Here is a 16,160-nt window from a genome sequence, read left to right on the forward strand (position 1 = left end):
AAGGAAATGGGTAGTAGCTCAAGCACCTGCATTATATAAGAATCATGTAGGATGGGATGAGGACTCTCCTCCTCACAAAATCCAGTTAAAGAGTCAACCTACTGCATAAAGGCAGTATCCAATTAAGCAAGAAGCTAAAAAACAGGTCAGGGAGATTTTAGATCAACTTGAATACCAAGGGCTGATTGAAACATGCACCTCTCAAATGAACAATCCTTTGTTTCCTGTCTCCAAACCAGACAATTCATATCGTCTAGTCTTGGACTACAGACATCTTAACTCATGTTGCAAAACATTTGCGGTACAGAACTCGCACAGTGCGGCATTGATGAATAACATAGTTCGCAAAAAATACAAAACAATATTAGACATTTCTAATGGATTCTTTTGTCAAAACATTGCACCCGAAAGCAGGTAGTTGACCGCTTTCTCAATAATGGGTTCACCGAAAAATTTCTGTCGACTCCCACAGGGATTCAAGAACAGTCCAGGATAATTCTCAGCCAGAGTAACAGAGTTGTTACAAATATATGATGATGAGACATTATCTTATGTCGATGACATCTATCACACAGACGACGACTTGGATACTCACTTGAAAAGAGTGAACACCATAATACTTGGGTTCGCAGCAGAGGGTTACAAATTTACCTTTAAAAAGTCTTGAATTGCCCATCTGACAGTCTTATTTTTAGGATACGAATTATCAAGTGAAGCCAAAAGCCTAGCGGACAACTTCTTAGAGAAGTGCGCTGTGCTCCAAGCACCAAAAACGCTGAAGAACTTACAATCGATTCTAGGCTTCCTGAATTTCAGAAGAACTTACATTCTAAACTATGCAGAGAGGATTAAACCTCTCTACGAGTTAATAAAACCTGATTTTAAACCAATCAACTGGACTCAAAAACACACAGAAATTTTGAGATCACTACAAACAGACATGTTAGCTAAAACAAAACTAGAAACACGTGACAATACGCAAAACCTTGTAATCCGGGTCATCCCAGGAAGATGCGGATTCACGTACCTGACCTCTAATGAGGGAGAAACGGTACCAATAGCTTACAAATCACATTTGTACACACAAGCGGAAAAAACATTCAGTCTAACAGAAAATACTGTAAAGGCAGTTCAGACGGCTGTAGCAAGAGAACGATCACAAGCACAAGGCAAAGGAATAACTGTTTTTACAGCAGAGTCAGCCTTCGAGGCGCTATTCAGCCCAGTGAATCTAAAAGCAGTGGCACTAGATCCAAAATGGATACTGTGGGAAAATTCTCTTGAAACTGAAAAAGTGAAATACTATTATGTCCCGAACATGAAAAAACTGAATGATTTAAAATATGAAAAAGAATATCCTCTGCCAATTGAAATTCTGCCTCTAGAACAGTACTCTTCTATAACCTATACAGACAGATTTGTACAGCATTACAATGTAGATGATAAATCCTACAATGCAGCCTGCGCGATTGTTAAAGGTCGCTGGCTCTGCGGTAAATTCAGACCAAAAATAACAAAAACTGAATCAGTGAGAAAATGTTCGGCTCAACGAGCTGAAATCAGATCTTTAAAGATGGCGCTTGAAAATGCCGAACGTGAATTCTCAACACTAATCGTGTGCGATTCGCATTTTTGCGTCAACTCTTACAATAATGAGTTGCAGAGCTGGATTTACAATGATTACAAAGATGACACAGGTGCCACAATAAAGCATAAAATGCTTTGGAAACAAGTGGTTCTTTTACAAAAAGAACTACAAAAGACTCACGTGATACACACTCTGAGTCATCAACGTGATGGCGTTCAGGTTGTAGGGAATTCATTGGCTAATACAGCCACAGCGGAAGCAACTAAACCGGCTTCCGTAGCCACAAAAAAGCGTTCAGAAAAATACATAGACGGGGAAACCATGCTGGCGGTAAAAACGTCTTCAAAGGACAACTGTGCAGCACTACCAGTGAACTATCCACTCAATTATACATACGTAATTGATGCAAACTCCGTTCCTTTTGCTCGAATCCCTGGAGTGGGGGATAGGGTAATTCCAAACATGAATCAGAGAAAGTTAATAATAGCAGACGCACACATGGGTGAAGGTCCAAGGCGCAAACAGATGAAGGAATCTCTGACTGAATTACAATCAGAGTATTGGTCGCCGGGGATGAGCCTGCACTATTATTAATTTGTAAAGAACTGCCCAGACTGCGACAGAGATCGCAGTAACGAGTCAAGCGGAGTAATGCCATGGCCAGGCTCATAGGTAGCATGTAGCTATCTATAAGTAAAATCCAGCGTCCTATTGATTTCTTTTTAAGACTATACTCACTTTAAAAATGTGGCCCCAGTGCTCGGCTGACGCGAGAACTGTTATAAAAGATTTGCGAGTCTTTATCGGCACATACGCAATTGCCATGCTTCATTCTGACCAGGGTCCTGCTTTTAGCTCTCGAGCTTATAAGGAGGCCATGACCAGCATGGGCATTGGATTGCGATTCTCTTGTCCCTTCCATCCTGAGGGAAACGGGGTAGTGGAAAGAAAAAACCGAGACATAAAGCAATCTATAACGGCAAAGGTATTAGGTTTGGGTGACGGGTGGGTCCAGCATTTAATAAGTGTCCAACTTGCCAAGAAATTCTCTAAAAGGTTTCAGCCCGTACGAACTATTGTTCGGAACTAGAATGTATGTTCAGGATCTAGATAGTCTTGCTTCAGTGGTAGAAGATAAGAATAAAGACTTTGACATCAAAGATCGTTTGGCTGTTTTACAGGACTTAAATGAAACAAGAAAAGCCCTGATCAACATAAAGTTAAAACAACAGCCAACAACCACTGACCCAGCAAGACCTGTCTGGATTCCAAAGATTGGGGATCTGGTCAGGGAAAAAATAGCAGTGAAGAAGGAATTTGGGCCTTCTTACAGAAAAGCAGTACCTGTCTTAGCAATCAACGGAACAAGATCAGTAGTACTACCGCCCCTTGCTGGTAAAAAGGAGAACCGAGTTGTATCCATCGACCTGGTAAAACCACAATCATGTGGCCTATAATAAATAGTAGGCCTAGTGGACTCCCAAGAAGTAACAGAATACCCACATTTGCTACAATCCAAGAGGTTCAAACTGAAAGACTAATCACATTTGATAAACCTGCAGTGAACAAAAAAGGACTATGCAACAATGCCATGGAACTTGTGCCTCTTGAAACTCAAATTGAAACAGTTCGTCAAGAAACACCAGTCTACAACGATGTAGCATCAGAAGATGCTGACGAAAGACAAATTGGAAAAACAATCCCAACAATTGACAGAACTGCATCTGGCTACTTCATCAATTTTGACAACTTTTCTGAAGATGAAAGCAACCCTGAAATGAGGCCACAAACAAAAACTTTTAAAGAAAAAGTAACGGAACTCTGTCATCAGCTCAAAGAAACATATCTTATTTCTCCATGGTTAGAATTTTGGTTTGGGCTAGGTGTATTTTTTCTCCTTCTTTGGCTCATCATGGTACTTTGTTTGGGAAAATGAATTGAAGGAAAATACAGTTCAATGGACATAGCAAGTCAGAACATCAACTTAGTTCTGAAGCCACACAAATCATCTCACGTCGAGAAAAGAGAACTTTCAATCAGTGAATGTCACAGCCATTCCAATACCCGGCGGGGTAGTTTGGGACAATACAGACTATGAAATATATGGACCGGTTAAGATCTTGAAATATCCTCACCAATTATAAACAGATGTACTGTTTTACACATTACGCAGATCACTATTTACATAAATCTGCTCAACCTAGAAATGTTTTTAAATATAACCAATGGGAACATTATGCTACTCCGCCTAAAAGCAGTTCAAAAACATTCTATGAGAAATTCCAATACTTCTCAGGGTTTAACACGAGTAATGCAGAAACGTTTTATTATAAACTGTTGGATAAAACAGGGACAAAAAACCATGCTGACAAACACTAAGTTGATATACTCAGAAGCATTTTATGAACAAATGATTACATTTGGTTTTGACTTCTGGAAGAATAACATTGAAACAAAAACGATCTGGGGTACAAAAGAGTGGCAGGTACAAGGCCTAGAAGCATGATTTCGAGCCTGCATGATCCCAGAACAAATAATGTTCTTGAATGACACAATTCAACAAACTACCTGTCTTGGCTTAGCTAAGATTAAAGACCTTAACAAACCGTCTATACCAAAGCCAATACCTGATAATGCAACCACAGATATTGAGATAGACGTTTCCAAACTTTTACATGAAAACAGAACACATCCTGATTGGAAAAAGTGGTTAATCTGGCCAACAGACACTAATAACTGTCAAGATAGATTCCTGAATAAAATACAGGGGTTGAAAATGACCAGACCAGACCCTAGATACTCTCAGAGACAACATCCAGGGATAGTAACAACATACAGTGTAGGGAAACTATGCCTTGAATGGGTACAAACATCCACACTGGCAGAAATTAAGCAACACCTTACTTTACTTAAAGATGGTGCTGACTTGCGTGATTTCATTATGGGACCACGCAAACAGCGTCAAAAACGTTTCATAGCGGCAAGTGTATATGCAGCATACAACGAGGCATGGAAAGTAATGCAAATTGAAACAGCAGAAAAAATACAAGAAATTGATTGTATTAATTTGGAAAAATCACTTTCTGTTGTAGACAATGGGTTAATGACTCTGTCTTCCAGAATATATTCACTGGACAGTATTGTATCATCTGCCATCGATATCATAGACCAGGACTTGCTAATGTTACAACACGGCCAGTCCCAATTGCCTTCTATTGTACAGCTAGGCTAGACGTTGCAAAATCTGCGTTCGGGCTATGTGCCATGGCTTTTAATCAACACTACGTCTTTGTTTTCTGTCTTTAACCTTACTGATAAACAAATCAGTTTGGCACAGAAAGGAGCAGACTATATAATTCTGAGCATTGAAAAACTTGAGAGATTGCCATTGACAATGTCAGAAAGACCTGTCATTGAATGGATAATACACGGGATTATCACAATTCCGATAACAACTTTCCAGTTTAAAAATTGCCTTGAGTATATACCAGCAGGCCAGTATGAAAGGTTGGGTAAAGGATACGTTGATTCATCATGGAAATTACCTTATACGCACACATGTTACAGTGACAAGGACAAAAATGTATTTCTTAGTGGTAAGAATTGCAAACATTCACTAAGCGGTATACTTTTGTGCCAGAGTATTAATTTACATGGGGCCTGTGAAGGGACTTCAAACAACCTCTCATGCCACTAGCACATCACACCTGCAACACAGATAGAGCCTTTCTTTAGACAACTTTCTAACGGGAGTTACATTCTAATAACGGACCACAGCTGTTGTGGCTTGGTGCCAGGGAAAGCATATCTCTTAAGCGTGAGTTCCATGGTCACTTGCTGTATGCAAGAATTGTATCCAAATGGCCCTGGAGACTCAGAGACTCCGATTTGGCCTCCTTTGAACATCTCTTCTATACAAATTGATACTTTAAGCAGAATGAAGTCTGTGCTTTTGCAGACAACAGTGCCCATCACGTCATCAAAAGAGACGTATGATCTCCAAGTTGCAAGGACGGCGGCAGAGATACATACACTTTTATCAACAAATTGCCCCGTGCATGTCACAGAAATGCTCAGCCACATCCTAAATATGTTGAATGCCAGTGGTATCTCGAATGTATTTAAGACAATTTTTACGGGACTGTTAACACCCTTCAAAGCAGTCCTGGGCATTATTCCCAATTTTGTCCATTCGGTCTTTGGCGGCCTACCACTTCTTTTGGGACTCGTAGCAGGGATTTTATTTTTGACCCTTCTGCTCCGATATGGCAAGCCAAAACACAGACATGACTCCGGCAAGGATGGAAGAAACGATCCTAGCAATGCGCTACCGGGACCGCATAACTAAAGTCCTTGGACTGGCCTGGCTGAGAGATCTGAACATGACCTGTTTTCTTTCATTCAGACCTATATGGCAGACCTGAATCTTACCTGTGCTTCGATGTATGCTATGCGGAGAAGAATGCGTGTTAGACACCTGTCTTGCACTACAATCAGCAGTACCAATGGATATCGATACTTTGCTAAGTCCAGTAACGGCTTATGCATCGTGTTGTCCCCAGTGGTTACCAATCCTGATGACGGCATTCGTTGAGACTCCTGCGCTATGATTAGGTGGTGGCAGTGAAGCAAGAGGTGAAAGCAACATCACCCAGGTACGACTCTCTGTGAGCATTGCTGATCCTGAAATCAATGATAGCAATCATTCTCACAACTGCCAAGTTACAGCATTATCAAACTTGGTCGAACTGTCACCTGAATATGTAGACCAATTTTTTGCGAGTCTGTCTGACATGATGTTCTCCCCTGAACAGAAACAATAACTTTTGGAAAAACAATCCGGCAGACAGCGTTCCCATGAACTCTGAATTCGGCCTTCGGCTTTGATAAACAAAAGCTACTGAAAAGCGTTTGGAACTATTTTTTGACCCGCTCATCATGAAATTATTTTTTCCAAAATATTTACCTTTTTTCTGGCACACGTACTTTGCTTAAAATACAACTATTCATAAAGAACAGAGCTTATATTTTTAGTAGATCTAGAGGCAAAATATTACCTCAGCCTCTAGCACATTTTACAACAATTGTATTTATATGTGATGAAATAGTCTCGCCCTTCTTTTCTGTATTTAGAGACTTTTTCATGTGTAATTCTTCGCAAAATCGTTCAACTGAATATATATGCATTCATTTTTTTGAATGATTACTATGCTTGATAACGTACAGTATCTATTATCATTTTCATGTATTTCATATACACCATTTCAAATGCAAAATGTATTTTGGGGTGGGTAGGAATACACATGCTTCTTATTGCTTTAGTTTTTAGTAATTTGATGGACATAAATTCGTGGAGTGGGTGATGTGTTTTATCTAGGACCCTGATCAATATTGTGACCTTATGCCCCTATACGGCTATACTCAATACATATCCCTATAATGGCATAATAATCAGAGCCATATTTTAGTAACTCGCCTCTGCAGTTCATGACAGTTCATGACACAGCAGAAGACACTTCCTTAGATTCCTAGATAGCACACCGAGTTCTTTCGACATACCAAACCCCCAGCAACCTGGGAAAGCCCCGCTTGCTTTGTTTTGATTAGTAATAGAACTCCTGCGAGCACTGTAAGAACAACCAGTTCTTAGGGACATCTTTATTGACGTCTTATGTCCAAAAACTTACGTCAAACTCGGCACCTTTCAGGTATAAATATACCAACGTTGCCTTAAGCAAACACACGGTGGTGGTGAATACTGGAGCAGAACAGCTGTCCCCTTGCAGAGAGCCCAGCAGATGCGAGAAGCCCACGGACTCTGTCCCTCCTCTTTTGACACGCTGAGGAAGACGCTGTCTTTTCTCCTGCCGAGAAAATCCAGCTCCGGAGTTTCCAGCCTACCCTTGCGGGTGACTGGGATATCGGGTCCTGAGAGGAGATACCAGACCTCCTACATTCTATTCCAGAGGTATGGTGCTGACTAAACCCTTAAAGAGAATTCTTGAATCAGACTCTTGGCAAAACCAACTTAACTTAAACTGCTACTTACTTACTCCCTCCCACGTATTAGGCTTAGGTCAGGTACACCGGGGTAGGCGTAGTTAGAAGCACCAGTTGAGGTCGTTAGCCAATGTATATATGAATGTATATATTGTATATATTTTATTTATCTTAACAACCTTATGGGTAAGAAACCATATCAATGCTTTTACAGTATTATTTTGTAATACTCCTTTTACTGTACGCACTTTTCATTATAACAAGTCTTGCAATTGTGGCAATTCATTTCTCTTGCATGAGAAGGAAGACTGCTCAATAAATAATATCTTTTATTGAAAACGCCTGTCTCTCTATTCTCTGCACCCTGGTGAAATTAAATCTGCACAACTGACTGAGTGAAATAGCTGTCTATTGTTTCACACGACTCTAGAGATTGACTCTTATTCTGAGGAGCAAAGTTGTCATGTTTATGCGGTTGTCGGAAGCTGAATCCCTTTTAGTCTGAGCCAGGGAAGCTGATCACTTCCTATTCAGTCAAGAAAGTTTCCAGTGACCTCTGAGCTAGCTGACGCAAACCTAAATTATGTCTAACATAGTCAGTAGAGACCTAGAAGACCCCAGTCCTACGTCTACACTACTGTTTGTTATTCCAATGCGCAGGGCCTATAGGGAAAATAGGAACTCCACTACAACGGGGTCAGAGTCGACACCACTGGTCGGGCTCCAAGTCCTCAGGTAAGAGGCACAAGTAATCGAAGAGGCGTCATCGCTCTTCTGACTCCCCCCGACACTCGCGTGACGCGGCCGGGGGTTCGGGTGACACCGCTCACGCGGCTCCGCCAGAGCCGCAGGCGTCACAGCCTGCTCCATACCTGCCAGTCCCTGGGCAGAACACGACGCCGGAGGAGATCGATGCCTTCCTCATGGCCATGAGGTCGCCCACTCCTCCGTCCGGTTCCGCGGTGCCTTCGGGCCACGCGGCCCCGACTGGGAGCCCAAACCAGTCGGGTGCTTCGGCCCCGGTGCGTCGGCGACTTTGGTCCCGACGCCGCAAGGACCCACTGGATCCGGTTCCGGATCCGGGTCGCCCCTGGACGACGTTACGACCCTGCCGGCGTGGACCCCTAGGGTGTCACTCCCGGTGCCGTCCCCTCATGATGCTGTCCCTGGTCCACCTCTCGGTCCGGATCTGACGCCGTAGCGGCGTCGCTCGACGCCGCATTTGGCGCCGGCCGAAGAGGAATTTTTCGAGGATCTGAGTCCATCCTTTATCCCTGAATACCAGGAGATGGACGACAAGGGAGGCTGGGAGAGGTCTGAGGACCATCTGGCACGTGAGTGCCAGTCATTTCAGGACTGGACACAGGAACTAGGGGGGCCAGTGGCCTGGATACCTCCCCAGACATTTGTTTTGTCTCCCCTCCTACCGTGGCTATGGAGGAGGGGGCTGCTTATAGTGTGGTGCTGATGAGGGCGGCCAAGGCCTTGGCTGTTGAGCTCCCGGTCGCAACGGTGAGGTCTAACATCCTCACAGAGGTCCTTAAAACGCAGGTAAGCTCCCCTGAGCCTCTACTGCTGTTTAATGAGGCTCTCACAGAACGTCCTGTTGGGCACTAGGTCCAGGCCCACTACAGGTCCTCCTGTAGATAGGAACGTCGCTAGGCGCCACCGCCCTGCTCCAGGCAACCCTAGTTTCTTGTCCACCCACCCCACCCCTTGAGCCTGGTTATCCAGGCCTCTACTTCCCAATCCGCATTCCCGACTGCACCTCCAGATTGGGAATCCAAGAGGTATGAGCAATTCGGCAAGAAGATGTTCTCCTCTCTTAGTTTGGGGTATCGGTCGGTCAACATTGCGTGCCTCTTGGGCCGTTACACCTACTCCCTGTGGGATATGGTTGCGGCAGTGCTGCCTGAGTGTCCGGAGGGAGCCCGGGTGAAGCTTGCTGAAGCCCTTGCTGAGGGACGAGACGCAGCGCGGTATTCCATACGATATGGACTGGATACCCCGGACTCGCTGGGGAGAGTGATTTCCAGGTCTGTGGTGGTTCGCCGCCACGCCTGGCTGAGGTCCCCCAACTTCTCGGCCGATTTCCAGAACACCCTTATGGACATGCCTTTCGATGGCAGCCACCTCTTCAGTGGCAAGGCAGATAGTGCGCTGGAACGCTTTAAGGACTCCAGGGTTATGGCCAAGTCCTTGGGCCTGTCGGCCCGTGCCAGCAATCTTCTGCCTAGTGCTCCTTTCGTGACCACGGTAGGGGCGCCCCCACATGTCATGCCAACCACGGGCCGCAGACTACCATTTAGCGCAGCGGCGGGCGTGGTTAACGTTGCGGCGGTAACAGGGGACAACGGCGCGGCCAGTCCACCCCCACCCCCACAGCATCTGCCTCAAAGCCTTCCTAGTCCGAACTTTCAGGCCCATTTGACGCCAGTGGGGGGCAGGGTTCGCCATCACCTCCTCCACTGGTGTTCCATAACATCGGACAGGTGGGTGCTGCAAATCGTCCGAAGGGACTACTCCCTTCCCTTCGAGGCGACCCCTCCAGCCATGCCACCGCAGTACCACCACGTGTTGGGCGATCACTTGCAACTTCTGCAAGGGGAAGTTACGGCCCTCTTGGCCAAGGGGGCCATCGAGCACATTCCTGGGCCAGAAGTAGGGTGTGGTTGTTACTCCCACTACTTTCTGGTTCCCAAGAAGGGCAAAGGGGGCCTACGCCCTATCTTGGACCTGTGGAATGTCAACGGCTTCCTCCGGGGGGAAGTTCAAGATGCTGACTTTGGTTCAGGTCTTAGCTGCCCTAGACCCGGGAGACTGGATGGTAGCGTTGGACTTGCAGGACGCTTATTTCCACACCCCCGTCCTGCCGGTCCACTGGCGTTACCTGCGGTAGGCCACGAGCACTTTCAGTTTACTGTGCTCCCCTTCGGCCTTACCAGTGCCCCTCGGGTGTTCACGAAAGTGATGGCGGTGGTTGCAGCTCATCTGGGCAGATTAGGGGTGTCAGTCTTCCCCTATCTAGACGACAGGTTGTTGAAGGCGGGTTTGCCCCAGACAGTCATCAACCACCTCCAGACTACGGCCGACCTCCTGCACCTGCAGGGGTTCTCCATCAATGTGCCGAAGTTGCACCTGTGTCCCTCTCAGAAGTTCCTCTTCATCAGAGCGGTTCTAGACTCTGCACATTTTCAGGTTTATCCTCCCGAACAGTGGGTTCGGGATATTCAGCCTCTGCTTCTGATCTTTCAGCCGTTATCCCGAGTCTCGGTCAGGTTGACGCTGCAGCTTCTGGGACTGATGGCCTCCTGCATCCTTCTGGTGCATCACGCCTGGTGGCGGATGCGGGCTCTGCAGTGGGACATGAAGTTTCAGTGGGCCCAGCATCAGGGCAACTTGTCTGACCATGTCTTGATCTCGGAGGGCACTGCAAGACAGTTGCAGTGGTGGCTCACGGACCGCGATTGGGTCAGCGGCAGATCCCTCTCCCTACCCCAACCGGAGCACGTAGTTGTGACAGACGCGTCCCTCCAGGGCTGGGGGGCCACATGGGAGAGGCGGAGATCAGAGGACTCTGGTCTCAACCTTCTGGAGCTGCGGGTGATCCAGCTTGCACTGAAGGCATTCCTCCCCTCTGTCCAAGGGAAGTGCAGTGCAGGTGTTCACGTACAAAATAACACCACCGCCACTCCAACAAACAGGGCAGGGTGGGCTTGTGGACCCTGTAGGAAGGTGGATATATGACTGTTTGGTTACCCCAACTTTTTGCCTAGTGTTTAGCTGGTTTTTGACTTAGTTGGCCTGGGATCCTGCTATTCAGGGCCCCAGGCTATCTGCTCTATGTAAAATGGACTCCATGTGCTTTAGATACATATCCAATTGGGTATTGGGTCCCCTTGGGAGCCCCTGTATAGTGTACCATAGGTACCCAGGGCATAGGTGCATCCAATGCCTACCAGGGGCTGGAGCATGTATTATGCCACCCCTGGCTGGCCATCCAAACTGACACCACAGGCTGAACACTCAGCTTGGGCAAGGTGGTGTAATCACCCCTTGCTTAGATATAGTATTCCTATATCTACCCTTATATGCAGACACATATATACCTATAAGTCACTCCTATGGCAGGCCTTGACAATCCTGAAGGCAGAGTGCTTGGTTTTATGTGAGATGGTGCTCTAGCAGGTGAGCAGCCTTTACAACGCGGGCATTACCACGCGCTGCCATTACTACGCTGCTTTTACAACGCAAGTCGTTACAACGACTTGCGCTGTTGGATAGGGAATAGTTAAATTTTCTATTCCAACACCTTCCCTACTGTAACGTGGGCTGGAGTTGGAATAGAAAATTAAACTATTCCACTATCCAGCGCTTACAGCGCACTTGCGTTGTAAAAACAGAGTTGTAATGGCATGTGTGGTAATAGCCCACGTTATAGTGTCATACAACCCTCTAGCATGAGCTGAGCCTGTCTGCAGCTTTCGGAATCATGTCCTTATAGCTGTTCTATCATATAGCCATACCATATACTCTTAAGTGCATTATAATCCTCGCGGTTAATGCTAACTTTGGTTTGGCTTCATCAAAACATGTCGTGTAAGGTGTCAAACACTTTGGAATACTACCCCCCTCCCTCCAGTACTGGCGGCGGGGGTAGCATTCCACGATTCTAGAGGGAGAAGACATGTAGTTACTGCTTTACCCGGTTAAAGTTAAACAGAGCCTCAGCATTAGAAAATGGATGCTGCTGCCACAGTCACGAGTCTGACCTCCTGCTGCTGGACGAAACTTCAGCAGGGGAGGCCTGGACAATAGGTTTCCTATCAAGGGAGGTGCTGGCACCTCCCCAGACAGACTGTAGTGGATTGGGGCAGGGTGAGTTCAATGGAAACTGCTGTTTCCAGACACTGCCTGGGGCATACAAGGTGATCCATGCATAGCCCCGTTCAGACCAGTTTCTGGGGCACTCCAGCCCCAGCTGTGGTGCGAAACTGGACAAAGAGAAAGGGGTGTAACCACTCCCTTCTCACGTTCCACCCATAGGAGGGACCTAGCAGGTAATCCAGCCCCTTAGTTTGGTATAAAGTTAGGATCTGTGTCTAGAGACATTAGAGTATCCTGGAAAGAAACTCTGAAACGAACTCTCGGACCTTCGACGTTCCATTTCAACTGGAAGACTGAAGACATCTCCCTTGTGGTCAAGGAGGGACCACCCTGTGCAAACAGGCACCACCAGTAACTTGCCGGTTTGCTTTGTCGACGCTCCCGCCGAAACCCGAAGACTTAGCGATGCAGCCTCTGAACTTCCAGAGTTCTCTGACTCCGACCCACATCCACAGCAATGCTGAGACCCGTGGCGGACACGAGAGACGTGGGACCGGACATCCTGCAGTACCTGCTTTTTGCTACCTATGCAGCTTTTGAGGCTCCGTCGAAGTTGTGCATTGGGGTTTGAGAAGCCCCAGACCTGAGCAGCATTCGCACCGAAGCACAGCCCTCCACACTCCACGAGTGCCACGTGGGGCCTGCGCCTGCTTTTCAGCTCAATGCGACTTCGCGGTTGCTAGCCCGTTGGCTAGTGGCCCCTCTGAAGACATCCTTTTGAAACCACACTGCTTGCCTGGTTGATCCGGGCTTGCTCCTGCTTCCCTGCAAAAGAGGAGCGCCAGACCTTGCTAGTCTGAACAGAAGCCAATCTTCTAATCCTGCATGGATTGCATTTGCCAAGGTTTGTTGGGTCCAATCCGGATACCGACACCGCCAACAGCTGGATCCATCGTGGGACAGCTTGACTCCAGCTCCTGATTGTCGTTGATGCCTCCTGGACCTCGTGGCTGCGGAAACAAGCTTCACCTCTTCACCTGATTGCAATTCGACATCGCCTGGTTCCTTCCTAGTTCCTTCCTGGTCACTGGCTAGTGACCCAGACTCTGTCCCATCTGCTTTCAGATTCTTCCCTGCTCCGATCCACCCTTGGATCCATCAGGACACTTTCCTCCTGTTCGCTTGCATCACTTTCTTGCAGCTCTCCATAGGATTCATCGACGAAACCCGACACGAAAAGACACCTATGCACCCGACTTCCCTGGGTGAGGTAACTCAAGTACTCCCGTGCTCCGGTAGGTAATAACTATCCAATTGTCCTAGTTTAACTGGGTTTTCCTGTAGTCCACCTGGAAGTGTCCGAAATCTACTACTTTGTAACTTTTACGTTCCCATTGAAACTCTATGGTAACTCGCGTGTGTGTTTAGACACTGAACACGCATCCTGTGCGACTCCTACTTCCTAACCTTTGGTTGTTCAGTGTAGCCCCAGCAATTCTCTAGGTCCCAGGCCTATTCACCCTTCCTGAAGTGGTTTTTATACCACTTACTTAGTATATGGTTCGTGAGGCCCCTAGGGCAGAATTGTATTTGTGCAACTTATAGTATGCTTATGTGTAACTTGTGCTGTATCTCGAACTCTGACCTCATAAAGAGTGCAGAGGGGTTGTGTTAGTAATAAATACAATTATATTTGATATATACCTTGTGTGGTGTCCTTTCATTTGATATTCAAGGGACTATTATTGGTAAAACAGCTGGCTTCACATGCTCTCTGAAGTTTTAGGCTAAGGCTGCTTTGTCCATGCTACCACTACTATAGCTGGTCTATAAGGTTGACTTTACAACCATCACCATAAGGGTTGTTTGGACTGGTGCAAGGTGCCCACTAGAATAGTGGACATCATATACCAGGCCAACTTACCACAGACCCTATGCCAGGAGGCCCTGCGCCTCTGGCAGTGGCTGGAACATCAGGGCATGACCCTGGTGGTTCAACATCTGGCAGGTTCCCTGAACACCAGAGCGGACAAACTCAGCCGTCGGTGCATGATGGATCACGAATGGCGTCTGAACTTGGACGTGACACAAGGTTTCTTTCAGCAGTAGGGAGAGCCTTGGTTAGATCTATTCGCCGCCAGAAGAGAACGCGCAATGTCATCAGTTCTACGCGTTGGAATATTTAAGGCGGCACTCGCTCGGAGACGCTTTTCATCGCGAGTTGAGTTGCGGTCTTTTGTATGCCTTTCCGCCTATACCACTTTTGCCCAGAGTGCTGAAGAAGATCAGGCGTGACCGGGCTCAAGTCATTCTTGTGGTTCCAGACTGGGCTCGAAGATACTGGTATCTCGAGCTACTCAGCATGTCAGTCGATCCCCCGATTCGTCTGCCTCTTCAGGAGGACCTTCTGTCGCAGCAGCAGGGGACAGTCCTCAACCCAAACCTGTCCAGTCTCCACCTCGATGAGTGGAGATTGAGCGGCGACAGTTGAGGCCATTTTACTTGCCTCCTGAAGTCTGTGATGTTATTCTGGCAGCCAGGCGTCCACAAAATCGGTATACGCCTGCAGGTGGAACAAATTTGTGGCATGGTGCACAGCAAAGGCTGTGGACCCCCTTTCTACCCCTCTTTCTGAGGTTCTCCTCTTTCTTCTTTCTCTTGCCCAGCAGGTCTCTGCTCTGGGCACTATCAAGGGCTACCTCTCTGCTATTTCCGGCTACTTAAGGCTACCTGATCAGCCCTCTTTGTTCAAGTCCCCGGTTGTAAATAGGTTCTTGAAGGGCATCAATCATATGTTTCCTCCTGTTCCTTTCGTGATGCCTCAGTGGGACTTGAACCTTGTTCTGACTTATCTGATGTGTGCTCCCTTCGAGTAACTTCATAACTGTCCTCTTCGTCTTCTTACCCTTAAGACTGCATTCCTGGTTGCCATCACCTCTGCCAGGAGAGTGAGTGAGCTCCAGGCCCTTTCTTCTCAACCTCCTTTCCTTTCTGTCCATCCGGGACAAAGTTGTGTTGCGGACGCGACCATCTTTCCTGCCCAAGGTAGTCACAGCCTTCCACATCGGGCAGTCCATCACCTTGCCCACCTTCTCTCCGCCTCCGCATCCCTCAAAAGAGGAAGAGAGGCTCCACCGTCTGGACCCAAAACGTGTGCTCTCATACTATCTGGATCGCACATGCCAGTTCCGGGTGGGTGACCAACTCTTTGTTGGTTACGTGGGCGCTAAGAAGGGTCGGGTGGTACACAAATGAACCATTTCCCGATGGGTCGTCTTGTGCATCAAGGCTTGTTATTCACTGGCTAAAAAGGAGACTCCTGTGGGGCTACGTGTCCATTCCACTCGGGCCACGGCGGCTACCACTGCCCTGGGTCGGGGAGTCCCCTTGCAGGACATCTGTCAGGCAGCTACGTGGGCCTCGCTGCACACGTTCGCAAGACACTACTGCCTGGACAGCCAAGTCCGGAGAGATGGCTTTTTCAGCCGTTCCGTTCTCCAGGACTTTCTGGTGTGATCATTGGTTCCCAGACCCACCACCGGGGTTGGTATTTCTGGGGTATCTATTCTAAGGTAAGGAATCTAATACTAACCTGTTTCTTTCAGATGAACAAGTTACTCACCTTCGGTAACAATATATCTGTAAGAAACAGTAGTTAGTATTAGATTCCTTACCGCCCCACCCATCCTCCCTGTTCTGCGAACCGATATCTAGGGTTAAGGCCATCCCCCTTTCAGGGCCCTAG

The 16,160-nt window shown here is 47.1% G+C and overlaps 1 protein-coding gene across 1 annotated transcript in view; it reads left to right on the top strand.

Annotated features, from left to right (window-relative positions):
* DNAH17 (dynein axonemal heavy chain 17) overlaps positions 1 to 16,160 on the top strand; it is a 15,539,113-nt gene that overhangs the window by 8,888,361 nt on the left and 6,634,592 nt on the right. The window lies entirely within an intron of this gene.

The sequence above is a fragment of the Lissotriton vulgaris genome, chromosome 7 (assembly GCF_964263255.1).
Source record: "Lissotriton vulgaris chromosome 7, aLisVul1.2, whole genome shotgun sequence".
In the NCBI taxonomy this organism is placed as follows: domain Eukaryota; kingdom Metazoa; phylum Chordata; class Amphibia; order Caudata; family Salamandridae; genus Lissotriton; species Lissotriton vulgaris.